This window comes from Pantherophis guttatus, chromosome 3, assembly GCF_059756535.1.
Source record: "Pantherophis guttatus breed Tessera chromosome 3, ASM5975653v1, whole genome shotgun sequence".
Classification (NCBI taxonomy): domain Eukaryota; kingdom Metazoa; phylum Chordata; class Lepidosauria; order Squamata; family Colubridae; genus Pantherophis; species Pantherophis guttatus.
The window spans coordinates 131,895,428-131,911,895 of NC_142065.1; positions in this window are offsets into that span (position 1 = coordinate 131,895,428).

A 16,468-nucleotide genomic window follows, 5' to 3' on the forward strand; every position below is an offset into this window, starting at 1 on the left:
ATAAAGTCGTATATAAGTCTAAGTGCTATTGCCATTGCTATATATCAAGAATTAGTTCCTCTCATCCATCCAAATGAGTTAGGGTGAGCTATTTTGCTGAACCAGAGCCAAAATTATAGAGTGTTAATGTCTAAACTGCCAATTTCCAGCAATTCTATCTCCCTTTCTTCAATGCCAGTTTGTGAGAGAGGTGTTAGGCTGAGAGATAGCACATTGCTCAAAGTCACCAAGTGAAATACATAGATTGGAATGAGAATCTGAAAATGAGTATTTTAGTTTTAGGCTGGTTCTTTAATTACGATACCATATCAATGGCTTGGATTATTTTGGTAGAGCTAAATAGTGTGTGCTCCTCTCAAACAATGAGATTAGTTTGAAATATTTTATCTTTGTGTTCAAGCCGGAAGAGAAATAAGGACCAAGCAAAATTTATGCTGACTCCCATATAGTTAATTCCCTTTGTATGTACAGCACTGAAGTTGACTCATGTGAGTTGGCTGACTCTCTGAACTTTCTTAAATTAGACGTGACCCACAGAGGCCTAAAGCACGTTGCTTTAACTTGTCTGTTGTTAAATTCTCGCCCCCAAGCCCTGTTTGATTATGAAAAGTTGCCCTGTGGAATGAAGTTGGCCTCTGGCTTATGGAAAATGTTCACATCTTCAAAAAGTGGCTTCTTGAATTGGCATCTAACTGAATTATTAGAAACACTCAGCAGCTGGAGGGAAAGAATTACACATTAAAAAGTTGCTCGGTAGTTTTCTTCCTCCTTAAGGTAGGGTTTTTTTTAAAAAAAGAAAGGCTTACAATGGGACTGATATATAAAAGAAAGATGAATTGAGAGAAAACAGGAGAAAATATTTTTTTGATTATTTTTTTTTGACAATATAGCCAGTGACAAGAGATCATTGTGAAAGAGACAAAGTCAAATAGCAGTGATATCTAGCTTCGCTCACATCAATGCCCCAACACATCCAGAAGTATTTTAAGGCAATTGATAGATAGATAGATAGATAGATAGATAGATAGATAGATAGATAGATAGATAGATAGATAGATAATGAAAACAAAGTACTACCTTCTAGGGAGTATGGAACAAAGTGGGAAGTAAAGAGCCTCAGAACAAAGGATTTTGTAAACCTGTTGCAACTTCTAACCATTCCAGTTGGGTAAAACAGCAGTAGAGGATTAGAGTCAGGGTTACCTTCAAAATTGGAGAAGAGGGATCTAAATCTTAGGAGTTGATGCCAACACATAAATATATCTGGATTCTCCTTTATTGTAAAGTTTTATTTTTTGCATAGATAGGCTACTTCTCCTTGAAGTAAAACTTTTATCTCATTTTGCTGAGTCCTTCAAGGACCTTTATCCAGTTTCTAAATGTAGGAGTTTGAGTATCTGAAATGTGAAGCTACACTGTACTAATCATTTTGAAGAAAGGAACACAACATATACTTCTCAAAAACACTGAAAAACTAGTCTGTATCCTTGTTTTAGATACATTTGACTACCTTTAAATCTAGACATATCCCCCAGACAGGGTACTTTCTGTTTGTTTGTTTTTTCTAGAAAAGAATTAGAAAGGGATAGCCAGTGAAGCAATAATCTTGGCACAGGAAAATAAGCCAGAATTTTTAGCTTGGTTTTTGGGAGAGAACTAGAAAGCAGACCTGAGTACTTTTAAAATAAAACATTGTGCTTCTTGTTTAAAAAAAAAACAATTCTGAGAATTTGGTCCCCTAAATTTTGGCAGCACAAGCAAAAGATTTTAGAGCTGCATAGAATATATGGGTCAAAAATTGCTTACCCTAATTTAGAACAACTTGATTAATACAAGCACTCCAGGTACAGAAAACTGTTATTAATCTTGCCTTTAATTTTATGTCTGATTGGATGAGGATTTTTCTTTAAAAAAAAAATCTAGAGATAGTGGAAGAGATATATCTGGCATGAGTTTATCCAAAGATACTTACTGCATGTTCTAGTAGACACTGTTAGTGTAAAAATCAAAGGTGATTCTAGCCATAGTCAATCATTCCCTTTTTACATTTCCAGACAAGACAATCCAGTGTGGTTAGGAACCAATCTTTTGGCAGTTTGTGACTCATGCCAATTTTGCTGACCAAAAACTCTAACATAAGCCCTAGAGTTCTATGACTGATGCTTTTTTCTCAGTTTTAAACTCTATAACTTGACCACTGGCCACATACATACACCCCTTACAAAAGCAGCCATCACCTTCATTTAGGGTAGAAATACAGAAGTGGATAGATTTACAAGCTGAAACATTATTAGCCCCAACATGAGACACAATAATTGTCTATTTGTGGCAGGAGGTATTTCCTTTCCTCAGCATAATCACTAATCTTTACCTCCCTATTGGTTCCCACAAGGAGGAATAAAAAGAGTAAACTGGGGATCCCAAGATGCAACTCAATGCATATGTCCTTTGCAGTTAACAATGAAAGTTGTTGGTATCTGTCATGGATTAGTTCATAAACAATGATGTTATATGACATTTGATTTTTATTTCAAATATGACCTATATCCATGAACCAAATAAATAAATATGTGGAACACTTTTTCTGCTTTGTTTTCCAAACTTGTGAAATACTTTATCATAAATCAAAGAATAAAAGAAAAAAAATAATACCTTAATATTTATGAAAATTATTTATATGGATCAGTCAAAAAAAAAAAAAGTAGCAAATTAACATGCCTGGTTACCAATGATAAGTTTGCTTTGTTGCTGAAATGGGAGAAAGAAATATATTTATGGAGTTGAATTTGGAAATGTTCCTATAACAGAGACTTTCCCCAAATCATTTTGAGGAAATAAATAGAAATGTGGGTCTCATTTTTAATGAGATTGGATTTAGGTTCATAAATGAACTTCAAAAGTAAGTGACTCACTAAGATAACTGTTATATTGTCATTCATTTTACTGGGTAGCATGACTCAAATTTTCATTATTTCAAGGTGAACGAGTTACTCAAGTGTGCCTTTTTATATTGTTTATTACAAGTAGAAAATATACGGAGATAAACAGTAAATTATTCCTCTGAGGTAGATTTTCTAGGTCTTAATATCTAGGGATAAATCTTGCATCCCATAATGTTTTTTCCCAGATTTTAACCTTTTAAAAACTTTTTCTGCTGTGTTTGTATGTAATCCATTCCAGTTGCATCAGACCTTCTTCAAGAGAGTTTATCTGAGAGAAAAATGGGAGAGAGAGTCAAAATATTGAGGAGTAATGATTGAAAGTATGCTTCTCTTATCAGCACAAAGATTTTAAAAAGAAATAAATTCAAACATTGGTGAATGCTTCCTCACTTATGGATGCAAACACTTAAATACAAGTCCTGTTACCTTCTTGGAATCTCAGGGGAATTTTTCCTGAAAACCATGTATTTATTTTTTCTTTCTTTTCAGCCTATGCTCACGAGGAGAGCAGGTTTCTTTGTCAGAGGAAACGTATGGCCACTTTTTGAACAAATATTTCTAAGTCTGCCCAGCCTTAGCCAGGGTAATATGAAATGAAACTGCTTTGGGAATGAACCAAAACATGTGCATGTTCATTATCACTGTCATTGGTGCACTGTTATGGATGGATCACAGAGAAAATAGATCTCTATAAATCTGCTGATTTTGGCAGGAAAAGGGAAACAAGTTGTGACAAATGACTAACACTTAGCTTCCCCTTTGTGGGTCTGTTCAGTCTTTCTTTCAAAGTCTGTTTTTGTAAATCAACTAAGATGCCCCAAACAGGGACAATCCGAGTCAAATTTGGATGCAATATAAATACCATATAACTAAGTTTTAGTTTTCAAAATTCCATGGAAGGAATTTTGCTTGTACTTCCTTCCAGGAAGGAAGTACAAGCAAATGAGCAAACTCATTGATGTTACTTACACAGAAACCTTTGAAACAACTGGTGATCTGATCTTTCAAAATAGTTTTGGAAGTGGGGGAAGAGTATCTCAAGCACCCAGGAGAATTAACTTTGTGGAGGATAGAAATAAAATGGGAGGGGCTCCCAGGAAGGCAATAAAAAAATACAAGCAAAAGGAAAATGATTGACCCAGGATTTCCTTTCCACAGTAACTTTTGGGATCTCCAGAACTTAAAATGGAGTAGTTTATTAGGGAAAACTTGGTAGTAGCCAAGAAAGCCTTGGTAGTACAGGGGTTTAAGGCACCCTGTTATTAAGCTTATTAAGACCAGATGCCTGCAATTACTGCAGGGTTCGAATCTCGCCAAGGCTCAAGGTTGACTCAGCCTTCCATCCTTTCTAAGGTAGGTGAAATGAGGACCCAGTTTGTGGGGGCAATAAGCTGACTTTGTATAAATATACAAAAGGATGAAGGCTATTGCTGAGCACATTGTAAGCCGCCCTGAGTCTTTGGAGAAGGGCGGCATATAAATCAAATAAAAAAAAAAAATAAAAAAATAAAAAAAAATTCTTTGTGTTTAAGGAATAATTCTTTAATTTCAGTACAACGTTGAGAAATATTAAAAAATATACAAAGTTCACTTCGAACTGATGGTAGAAGCAGTCGGTTACGTTCGTCGGTCCACAAATTTCCCATGACGCTGAAAATTCGTTCAACGTTTGCATTTGATACCGGAATTGATGCACAATACTGGAACAGTTTCAGTAAACTCAGAGCTGGCTCTTTCTTGAAAAAAGTATGTCCACTTATCAAGGGATGAATCGCCCTGCAGATGAACATAAACTTCTTCTAAGGCAGAAATTTCATCGAAGAGAGTGTTGGGTGGAAGTTCTTCTTGCCATGGTGATAATAACCAGATGTTCGTCATTTCTTCTAAAGTTGGAGGATTATTGCGATCAATTAGATTGAAACAACTTAGCGTCTCATATAATGAATTGGTGAAATTATACCACTTTTCTAGGTACGCAATGGCTCTTTGATACACGTTGATGGCTTCTTTCTTGAACTTTTGCATGGCATTCTCAGGCAAATGTTTTTTACGTAAGGCAAATAAAACTTTCATTCCAAAAAACTGCTCATCGTATTTTTTTTTTGCAAAGAATCACACAGCTCTTACACATGATAATGTGAAGATCACATGCAAGAATTTTCTTGCTTTCCAGCTTCAGTAGGGTGTCTTGCATTATTGACATGAAGAAGTGCGTGAAATATAAATACAATTCTGAAATTGTTGGTTCATCATCCTTTGCGAGTTCATTTTCCTGATCTGAAATAAGGTTCCAGATAACCTTATGGCACTCATCAGATCCAAAAGAAATAAAATACGATTTTAGGGGTATCCAGTTTAAAAGAAGTCTTTCGACCACTTTAAACAAACTTAACCAACGTGTTGGAACATGGCGCAAAACTTCATGGAATTCTGACTCGCAAAACTTACGTACCATTTCATCATAAAGCTTTTGAATAAAAAAAAAGTCCACTATTTTGTGAAAAAAAAATAGTGAACATAATGTGAAAAAAGCGGACTGTCCGCTCAAATAGTGGACACTTGGCAACCCTACTGGTCTGTTCCCTATTCAATGATAAGGGGTTATATAAGCCATAGAATTATGTTTTGTCTTCACAATTACCTCACTAAAGGATTTTTTGCACTGGCTTCCCAAGAGGCTGATCCAGTTCATTTCCAATTCATTCTCATTAATAATGAATCAGTATTTTTTGTTTTTAATTCAAACATGGTTATTCAGCTTGCTTGAAATTAAAGGTGGTGGTGGGTTGGTATTTTTTTTGGGGGGGGTAGATTAGGCTAACTGCTGGAAAGAGACCCCAGAACATGGAAAATTTAAAAAGGAAGGCCAAGGATTGAAGGGTGGGTAAAATGTACGCAATATAGTGAAAAGGGGGAATCTGAAAAAAGATGGAAAATGAGGCTTGAAAGAAAGGAATGTGCTCTGTGGCAAAATTTGGCCAATTATCATTTGATAGAAATGTCATGGTAATTACATTCAAGATATTTTCTGCTAATGAGGGAGAGAAATTCAGGGAGTGTGTCTGAAGAAATTCAAGCAAAGCAGGTTGGGGAAAATAGTCTGTACTTGAGAGAATAGACTGGCAATGGAATTTTCTTTCAGAAGAAAACAGTTGGAAGGGCAGAATTTAAGGGAAGCTAGGCTGATGTTTGTTTGCTTATTGATTTATCTGCAAAGCTTATAAACCACTCTGATGTTCCATTGATAGGAAGGAAGTATACAAGTAAAAGACATTTGGGGTTGAGGGCTATAAGTCATGGACCAAGGAGTTCAACTATGTGAGGTCTGGAGACTAAACTTTGACAAGACACTCTGTCATCTTGTCACTTCTATTATATATGTATGCCAAAAAGAGAGGGGTGGGCATGACAGATCGAGAGAAAAAATATGCAGTTAATTCTGTTATGGGTGGGGGGAAGCATATTAATTTGGGTCTTTGACAGAAAGGCTTTTGATGTTCCAAGAACGTTTTAAATAGGCCAGAAGTAGTATGGGTTGTTGGGGTTGATATATTTATGTGTATGAATGAGGGAGACAAGGAATTATAATTCTGAAAAGCCTTATTGTGAACATATGATTTTAAAAAGGACCCAGTGGTTTATATTAGAGATATTTCTGGTTATAAAGAGGCCAGAAATAGTGGCTTATCACTATACTGACATACAAAAGATCACTTTTAAGCAGAAGCTTGTTAAAGATTCACAAATGACTGGTTGTTTTTTCCACAATCAATGTTTAATATAGAACATTTCTAAACAGGTCCTTTTAGACTGCTTAATTTGTGGTTATTTGTTTTCCATTTCCTATTTACACTTTGCCTCCAAGTTATTCTCTACAGCTATTTTTAGATCCCATTTGTTACTCCAAGGAACCATTCTCTGAGAACAAGACTTTCCTTCAGTTCCTGAACATGGAGGCATCTGTGTCATCAATATGTGTCCATTTCATGAGACAAGGATCTGTACACTTCCAGTCGTTGCATCACACGTTTAACATACCTGAGACATGATTCAGTTAATTAAGAAACTAACTTGGTTGAGATGACATATTATATCCCACACTGAGCTACAAATTAGTTTAGTATGACGTAACCATGGTTCTTTACTCATCAGCCAGTGGGAGGGCATTTGGAGAACTGACTTGGTTTTGCAAATACCTCAAGCTCTGTTACTAGGCTGATGCCATGAAAAGAAGGCCTGGCATCAAAGAGAGTTAATTCAGAAGGAAAACAGCTAAGATAAACTTTCTCCAGGATTAGTAAGAAAAAAGAGAATATGATGGAACAAAGGCCATTTGATATGTTGCTCTTTGAGGTCAGAAAATAGACATTCCTAGGAAACTAGAAAAGTTCTGTGGTAACTCCACAGGTTGGCTATTACCAAAAAGGAACTGATTACCTGAACAATGGCACTGTATGATAGCCCTCAAAAAATAATAGACCAGAAGTAAGAATATTTATCTGTCTAATGGGCAGCAGAGTAGTCGACACACAACACACAACACACACACACACACACACACACACACACACGGACCCTAAAGTTTTTTTTATAGCTCAACAACCTCACACACAGGCAATCATAGCTTATCACTCCAGAAACAAAGGCCCAAGTCACAAATAATATTTCACCTCCCTGGCCTTGAAATCAAGGGTGATGCAGTACTTGAAACCTGCCTAGACAAATTTCTGGGAGATCAATATTCCTATTTTCATTCAGCCAGATTTTGGTAGCATACATTAGATTTGCTTAATCATCCAAAATTCATGAATGAACAGGCAGGTCTGACATTCACCTTGCAGTAGTTTGAGTCTGGATGTCCTGTCAATCTAACCACCAGGTTCTCATGATAGGGTTACTGAATAGAAAAAGAACAACTTGGCACTTCTTGGTGAGTTCATATTTTTAAAAGAAGAAATTAGTTTACTTCAAAATTTGATCAACAATCATCGCATGTTTTAAAAATAGCAGGACATAAAAGTACAACTCCAAACTGGCATTACAAGATAATCTAATGCTATTTTATTTTCTCTTTCAGGATTCTCTCACTCCACACAGTGCACTTGTCTAATATCATGGTGCTTAAGTTCGATTTATCTAAAGATGTTAATAGGATGGATTAAAATAAGCCTTTAAGAAGAAAGGCTTCAGCTGCCTGTAAATTGCTGTGAAACTTTTCTGAATTTGCAGAAAGAATTTACTTGACCATTCTTCAGAATCTTTATAGGGGTTTTTTTCCATTATGAGAAAGATGGCTTTCTTAAACTCAGTTCCTTTTTTTCTAATATATATCCTGTGTTCTCAATTACATTTCCCTTTGTGTGGAAAAAACACTTGTCATTTTATATTTCTCTGTCTCTCCCTCCCTCCCTCTGTCTCTTCCTCCCTCCCTCTCCCATCATTAAATAATATAAAGGGGCAAACATTGCAGTGTTAAACTTCAAATAATCTCTCTCTCTCTCTCTCTTTTGTTTTGTGTGTATGTGTGCTGGAAACATAATCTTCCTCAAATAACCACATCCTGTAGTAATATCTGGCACTCCTCATATTATTCTAAAGAGCCTGAAAGGAGGGGAATTTAGACTTACCTGCTAGAGATTATGATTTTGAGAAGTTGCTTAACTTAATAAAATATTGACATATGTTTCTATGTACAGGTAACCTGGGTATAATTCAATGTTTATTTAAAAACAGCACCTAGACTCCATCAAGCAAATGAGGATAAATTAAAAGGCTAGATTGCTATGCTTCTGTACAACGCTTCTCTGCATAGCATGATTTTGTGAATTTTTTTATTTCTTGATTGACAATAACAAGAGGCACATACTTGAGGACTTCTAGCTCAGATAGTCGCCAGAAGTTTAACAATGCAGTTGTGCAGAAACATAGTAAATTTAGGCTTTGTAAATCATTTGGGTCGGGGATTACATAGAGACCAGGAGCTCCTCTGTGTGCAAACAGGTGTGAGGAACCAAATTATATTTGAAAAGCTGGAGAAAACTTACAACAGAAAGTTGTGGCCACTAGTAATTTTCTGGAGGAATTCTTGGGAAGTAATCAGATTAGGAATCCCTGCCAATGAATATGTTTCTCCATTTAAGGTCGAGGGAAAAATAGATTTGGATTGCAAACATTCAGGTGATCATTAAATAGTAACAAAGAGATTTAAAATTATTTTTGCCCCTCCCCCAACCGAAATCTAATGCCTCTACATATTCTGTTAATGGATTACTCTGTCCAGGTCAGCCATTGAACACTTGGATGCAGTGCATTATATTCTTGATAGGCTAAATGATCACAATGGCCTTTTATATGCTGGAAAATGCTTTGGATTATGTAGCAGGCAAAGAAAATAATATTTAAGCCTATATGGCTATATGTCCTCATCTACAAACATCAATTTCCCATATATAGGAAGAATACATTGTTTAGATCTTTACGTAAGTATCATGAGGGATATATACAGGTAGTCCTCTACTTACGATCACAACTGAGCCCAAAATTTCTAGTGCTAAGTGAGACAGTTGTTAAGTGAATTTTATTCCATTTTATGACCTTTCTTGCCATAGTTGTTAAGTGAATCACTGCAGTTATTAAGTTAGTAACATGGTTGTTAAGTGAATCTGCCTTCCCCATTGACTTTGCTTGACAGAAGTTCACAAAAGGTGACCACATGACCCTAGGGCACCACAATCATCATAAGTATGAGTCAGTTGTCAAGTGTCTGAATTTTGATCACATGACTATGAAGATGCTACAGTGGTCGTAAGTATGAAAAATGGTCAAAAGTCACTTTTTTCAGTGCCATTGTAACTTTGAACTTTGAACTAAATGAACTGTTGTAAGTTGTGGACTACCTGTATAGTGGATATAAAATGTGTACACATCAGGGTGAAATTCAGCTGGTTTTATCTGGCTCGGGTGAACCAGTAGAGCCGGTGGCAGGAGGCTCCACCCAACTGCCCAGAGATCATCACATCCCATTTTTGACCCTCTGCCCATGCATGGGTCTGCGCATGTGTGGAGGAGGCACGTGCACTCCCATTGGCAAACCGGTAGCGAAGTTAAGTGAATTTCACCCCTGGTACACACCCCTATTAAAATGCCAGGTTTTTAAGATGTAAAAAAATCAGACCAAATTAATCACCTCAGAATTTTTTCTACCCTTTATTAAAACAATTCAATTGAAAAACAAACTGAAATATTTTAGTGGATGGTGTCCTTTTACTGCTGACTATATATATATATATATAGTGCAAAATGACTGCTGACATAAGCCTGATGATGACAGATGGGATTCTGCCGAAACGTCGCTTCTACCCTTTTAGGGATATATCCACAATTACATGGGAAGAAACCCGAAATATTAACTATACACACATACATACCCGTGAAAACTTACATAAACACACACACACACACACACACACACACACACACACACACACACACACATATATATATATATATATATATATATATATATATATATATATATATATATATATATATATAGTATATATATATATATACATATATATATATATACACATATACACACACACCAAGGGAATTAATAATTGGAATAAGAAACATATACTGTGTATAATTTGTGCTGAGGTAATGTTTAAGTAGACATTAAGTAATAATTATTTCTCTTCTTTAATATATATTTTTACTGAAGAGACTTTTTAACAAGGTGCAACCAACACCGATATTAGAAAAGAAACAAAGAAAATAAGAAGGAATAGTGAATAAGTAATGAAAATAGAAAAAGAAATACAAAAGAACAAAGAACAAAGAACAAAGAAAAGAGTGCTGTATAAAGAAGCGGCTTTCACTCTTTTTGACAAAGGTTATAAATACATTTATGTTTTGCTCCCCCTCTCTCTCGTTCAGTTTACACCCATAAATCAAGCTCACATTTCTCTTTTTTTAAAGCAAAAAATGATAACAAGTTTCCAGCCTCAGATAAATGTAGTTGTTGATATCACCCAAGTTAATTTTGCTGTCTCTACTAGTTCTGTCACTTTCAAAACCATTCCTTATTGTGGGTATTTCAGAATCTTTCCATTTTTGTGCAGATAATAGTCTCACAACAGTAATCCTACACAAAAATAATCTTTTATGGCTCCTTATTAATTGGTTGTCCATTAATTCCAGCAAGAAAAGTTTTGACTTCAGTTGAATAATAATCTTAAAAATTCATAGTTAATAAACTTTACACAACTAAGGTTAAACTAAGGATGAAAATAAAAGGGTCACTTTAATGAGATAGGGATTTAATGAGATAGAGATTTATTTCAAATCAAAATGCTGCTTTTTGCTGATGTTCAATCAATAGATATGAACCTATATTTTTTTCCTAGCTGAAGTGAGTTCAGTATGTGTTTTCTCTGAACTAGGAGTTGATTGGGAATTTGCTGGGTACAAAAATAATCTGGAAATTACTTATAGAAGTTTTCCAGCAGCTTTCAAATTAAGTAAAAAATGTCGGTTTGTTTGGGCATAGCATGTGAACATAGTGGTAGTGTTTTGCTGCTTAGGGATTTGGAATTAAAATATTTCATGAACCAAGCCAAATGATAAACATATACTCATATTTTATAATGGTTTCTGTGTAATAAGAGATCTGTACTCTTATCAAATCTGACTTGGTAAACTTCATCTGCTTTATTTATCTCTGTTCTTTTCAGCGGTTCCAAGTCTTTGTTGGTTAAATTGACAGATATTGGATTACACTTTGCTAAATTCTTCTTTTATAAAAATTGAAAGCAGAGACTTACAGCCTTTAATACTGGCAAACAAATAATTAGAATATATTATGATTCCACTGTACTTAATTAAAACGATTGGCATAAAGTTATGTACTTGTTCAGGGCTGCTTGTTCTGCCTCTTGGAGGGTGGTAAGCATGTAATAATGGTTACCTCTTAAGTCAGGACAGCAACATTATTATAGATTTTATGAAGAAGAATTCTGATTTCATGCAGCTCTTGGAGTGTAGGGGCAAAACATAAAACTAATCCATGATTCTTCCCCATCATAAGGAATCTGATCTAGACAATTCATCAGCCAAGAATATAAAGTATAAATGTGGTCAGTAAGGTGTGGATTTGTACTTCTTTCCTCCCCATATGACATTTGAATTGAGGCAAATATATGTTGGCTCCTTATTTGTTTAATGATGCTACTGGAGAATTCTGGGGAAGTTAAAAAAAAAATTTGAAGGAAAAAGTTGGCAAGATGTGGTACTGAAGTCATTGTGTGACTTGTTGGAGTTTACCTTAGCATGATATGTGAACTTAGCTATATTAGTATGATGTGGTATATCAAACAAAGCATCATTTAGTATTATGACAGCCAGACTATGATGGCTATTTCAACAAAAGTGGTTTAACAAAATATGATTTTATATGATATATCAACATTGCCAACATTCCAACATTCAATTGTTTCTATTCATATTATTGGGTTTCTTTATTCCATTTTTCCTGAATGTTACTAGTCCATTTTGCCTTTTTAGACATTTTGCAGTGCTTTTGAATATCTTAGTGGAGTTGCAATTTTTTTCCCAGTTCCCTAAATCTCTAAAGCAGGAAAAGATCCATCAGAATATGTATGTTATAAGATCAAACTTTGTATGCTATTTTAGTCACATAATTTACAGGCACATCAGTTAAAGAATAATTAAACAAAAAAGAATCTTCATCAATATGAACACATTCTAAATGGCTGTTAAAAATGGTTGTCTTCTTATACCATTCACTGGGGGCTGCCACTTTAGTAAATAGCAGTGGAATATAATATACAGTTTTGCGGCACTTTTATAGTCTGAAAAATTTATCATTAAGGCATCATACCTCCCTCCAAATGCACTAGGTGCATTTCTCTGTTCTGAAAACCATAATTCAAGCAATGTATAAATCCCATTTAAAGAACTGATCATAATTTATTTATTTTTTAAGACATTGTTGGCCTTTTGCTAAATTCAGCTCCACTGTGACTGAAATAGGACAAGTGAGGTTACTGTAATTCTGAACCAATTTGGAACTTTTAAATTAAGACTAAATGCCAAACAAACTGATGTCTTCCATATAGCATATGACTAAGGTTCTTTTAATGAAAATGTCTTCAGATTTTGGAAGTTCCAGCTACAACCCATTTGGAAATTGTCAATTGGGAGGAAAGCTACCATACAGAGATTGGGATGACCATTTGTCTCTTATTTAAATAATAGGATGTAACATTGCATCTAGGAATAAAGATAGACTTCTTTTCCACCATTGCTTTTTTAAAATAATTCTTCTAAAGCACATAGCCTCAACAGAATTAAATTGGAGGCTTTTAAAAAAAAGAAGCAAGAGGCTATAAAAATGTGTTGTTGCTCTAGGGTTGTTCAGTATTGTCTTTAAAACTTTGCACAATCACACTATGCAGCCATTTAAAAAAAGCAATCCAATTTATTATAACAGGAGCAAGCTACAGATAGTCAGTGGGTCAATACATACAGTAAATGCATGATTGTGCTGCTCCTTGCATCTAGATTAATTACAAGGACATGCTTACTAAATAAGGAAGTTTTTTCAATTGCACTTTGTCCTAAAATGAACAGGTTCAAGGACTTAATGGGATCAAATGGGTAGACAAAGATATATATAATTCCCTTGGATTTTAGCAACATGCAAGACAACTTCTCTTCACAGGGCCCCAATCTTTATTATTGTGAGTGATCAATCATGTAGATGTAGAAAATGTAGAAGACAGCAAAAAAATATAGATGGGTCTTTAATCATTTTCAGTCTGTTAATTGTAAAATAAGAACAGTCAATGTAGTAAGTTGCAGGTCATTTGACATTTCTACAGCAAAAATTATGGTAATGAATTTGTGAAAACTTCAGGAAAATTTATAAATGTTAACCCATACATAGGAATACAACTTCCTTTTTATAATGCCATTATTTACCACCAGAGCTCTTAGTTTCACTATATTGTGCATTATCTAAATTAAATGCACAATAGTATGCAAACCAGATGTAACTAAATCACTGCAGAAAATAGCAATAGCGCTTAGATTTATATACCACTTCATAGTGCTTTACAGCCCTCTCTAAGCAGCTTTACAAAGTCAGCATATTGCCCCCAATGATTTGGACCCTCGTTTTACTGACCTCGGGAGGATGGAAGGCTGAGTCAACCTTGAACAGGTCAGGATCGAACTGCTGGCAGTCTGCAGAGTTAGCCTGCAATACTGCATTCTGACCACTGTGCCACCATAGCTTATAGTTACCCCTCCTTACATTTTATGCCTTACTTTAGCAGGTTTATGTTGGTTGGATAGAGTGATTCCTTAATATTTGGACTATTTACTGATTAGACTGGTGGTGTCTGGAGTAGAATGGAGATTCCGTCGGGAAATGTCATAATACACTTATTGGTGTAGAATAAATTAATACGTTATTTATTTATTCTTGAACATAAACAACACTTTGCTTGTTCCAGTAGGTGTAAATTAGCATAACAAAAGTAGAAAGGGTTGTGTTAGCACACATTGTTATGTATGATAATTGTTATGTCTTGAGTTTTACATGGACCAGTGCAGAATGAAGTTTTTGCATTTCATGCTGTTTGGCCTTTGTCCTCTTTCCCTCTCTGCTCATGAAATAAATATTGGACAATGGAGATAAGATTTCAGTTTGATGATGTCAACCCATTACGTCAGAATATATCTTTGAAATACCATGGTACTCTGGAGGAGAATATGGGGAAAAGTGATTCACATGCAGTGGGGTGTGTTGCTACTGGTTCGTCTTGGATCGGGCGAACTGGTAGCAGCAGTGGCGGGAGGCTCCGCCCCCCACCGTGCACGCATGCACATATGCACGCATGCCCACAAGCGAACTGGTAGCAACAGGTTTTGAAATCCACTACTGTTCACATGGTTTTATACTATAACATAACATTCCCCCTAGTTTTCCTATTTTTAACTGAGATTATGAAAACCCTTGCCCATGAAAGTTTTTTTATTATTTGATATTGGAAAAAGTTATGGGCATACCTTGTTTCTATGAATATAATTTTATAAAGAGGTCCTACAAGTTGTTCTGATGGAAAGGATCAGTGCATGGTATATGGATGTAGTAAACCTCATGACTTGGAGAAAGGACGGAAGAATATATGCCCAAGTATTTTCTTAATTGTTATTGAACTGCTAACCAAATGGAAACGTGCATAGCACCAGAGTAGAGTAGATTATTTTAAAACCTCAAGCCTCTTCCAAGTTGATTTTCCAACATTTCTCTTGGTCTCTGATTCCTGACACTTTTTATGACTTCAGATTTTGTGTCTGTCATCACTTCATTTGCACCCAGATCTCAATTCTGACTTTGTTCAGTTATAAAGTATTCTGTCTCTCAGAACAATGACATCTGACTAGGTATAGATGCAAAGTTTTTTTCTGAGCTGTTTCCCAGGCTTTTTTCTACTGCCTGGCAGTATGTGCACCAAATTTATGAAAGAGGGGTAGGATCACAACCTATTGTCCCTAATTTAATTCCTTTCTCCTAACAGCATCTTTTGCCCTCCTGATATCCTGGTACATTTTTTAAATGTTCAGAGATGTGGTGCAGTTCCTGTACAACAATGCCACCAGCTCCATCCACTGCGCCATTGGCATCACTGAACCATTTTCCACCCGAGTGGATGTCCACTAAGGGTCCATCCTCTCATTACTCCTGTTCATTTTATGCATGGGCACAGTGACTGTGAACCTGCAAACACTGCATCCAGGGACCTTACTCTTTGCTGAAAATGTTATGCTGTCTTGTGAGACTTGGGATGGAATTGAGGGATTGGTCAACCAATGGAAAACATGGCTCAACAAATTTGGACTGCAACTTAATTTGGTGAAAACTGAATACCTGGAATATGGCATCCAGATAGACATCATCATCAAATAGTACTTGTTAAAAGGAAAGTTCAGATTTCTGCAGCTATGTACTTTTCTGCATTTTTACATTATCCATCTTGTACAAGGAGTTTAAAATAATTCAGGAGAGGTAAAGTGGGCAGACATGTCTGTGTTATATATTTTCTTGTTTATTATTGCTATTTTTACTTCTATTTTCTCTGTTTCCTTCCTATATTTACAACGATACACTTGATAGTTGTACATGTGTGCATATACATATACACACATATACACACACTTTTGTCAATAATTTTATTGACGTTTATTGATGTTTTAATGAACATGGTAAAAAGCAATACAAACTAAAAAAAACTAGAAGAAAAAAGAAAAGTAAAAGTTCAGAAGGTGCAGAAAAAAAGAAATAGAAATAAAAAAGAAAAAATAGATGAGAAAAAAGGGCAACAAAGACAATGATATAGAAGTGGCTTTCAACTTCCACCACTCTGAGCATAAACCAATATACTAACTTTTCACCCTCTTTAAACTTATAGGTTAAAAAAAAAGCTCTTCTGCTTCTT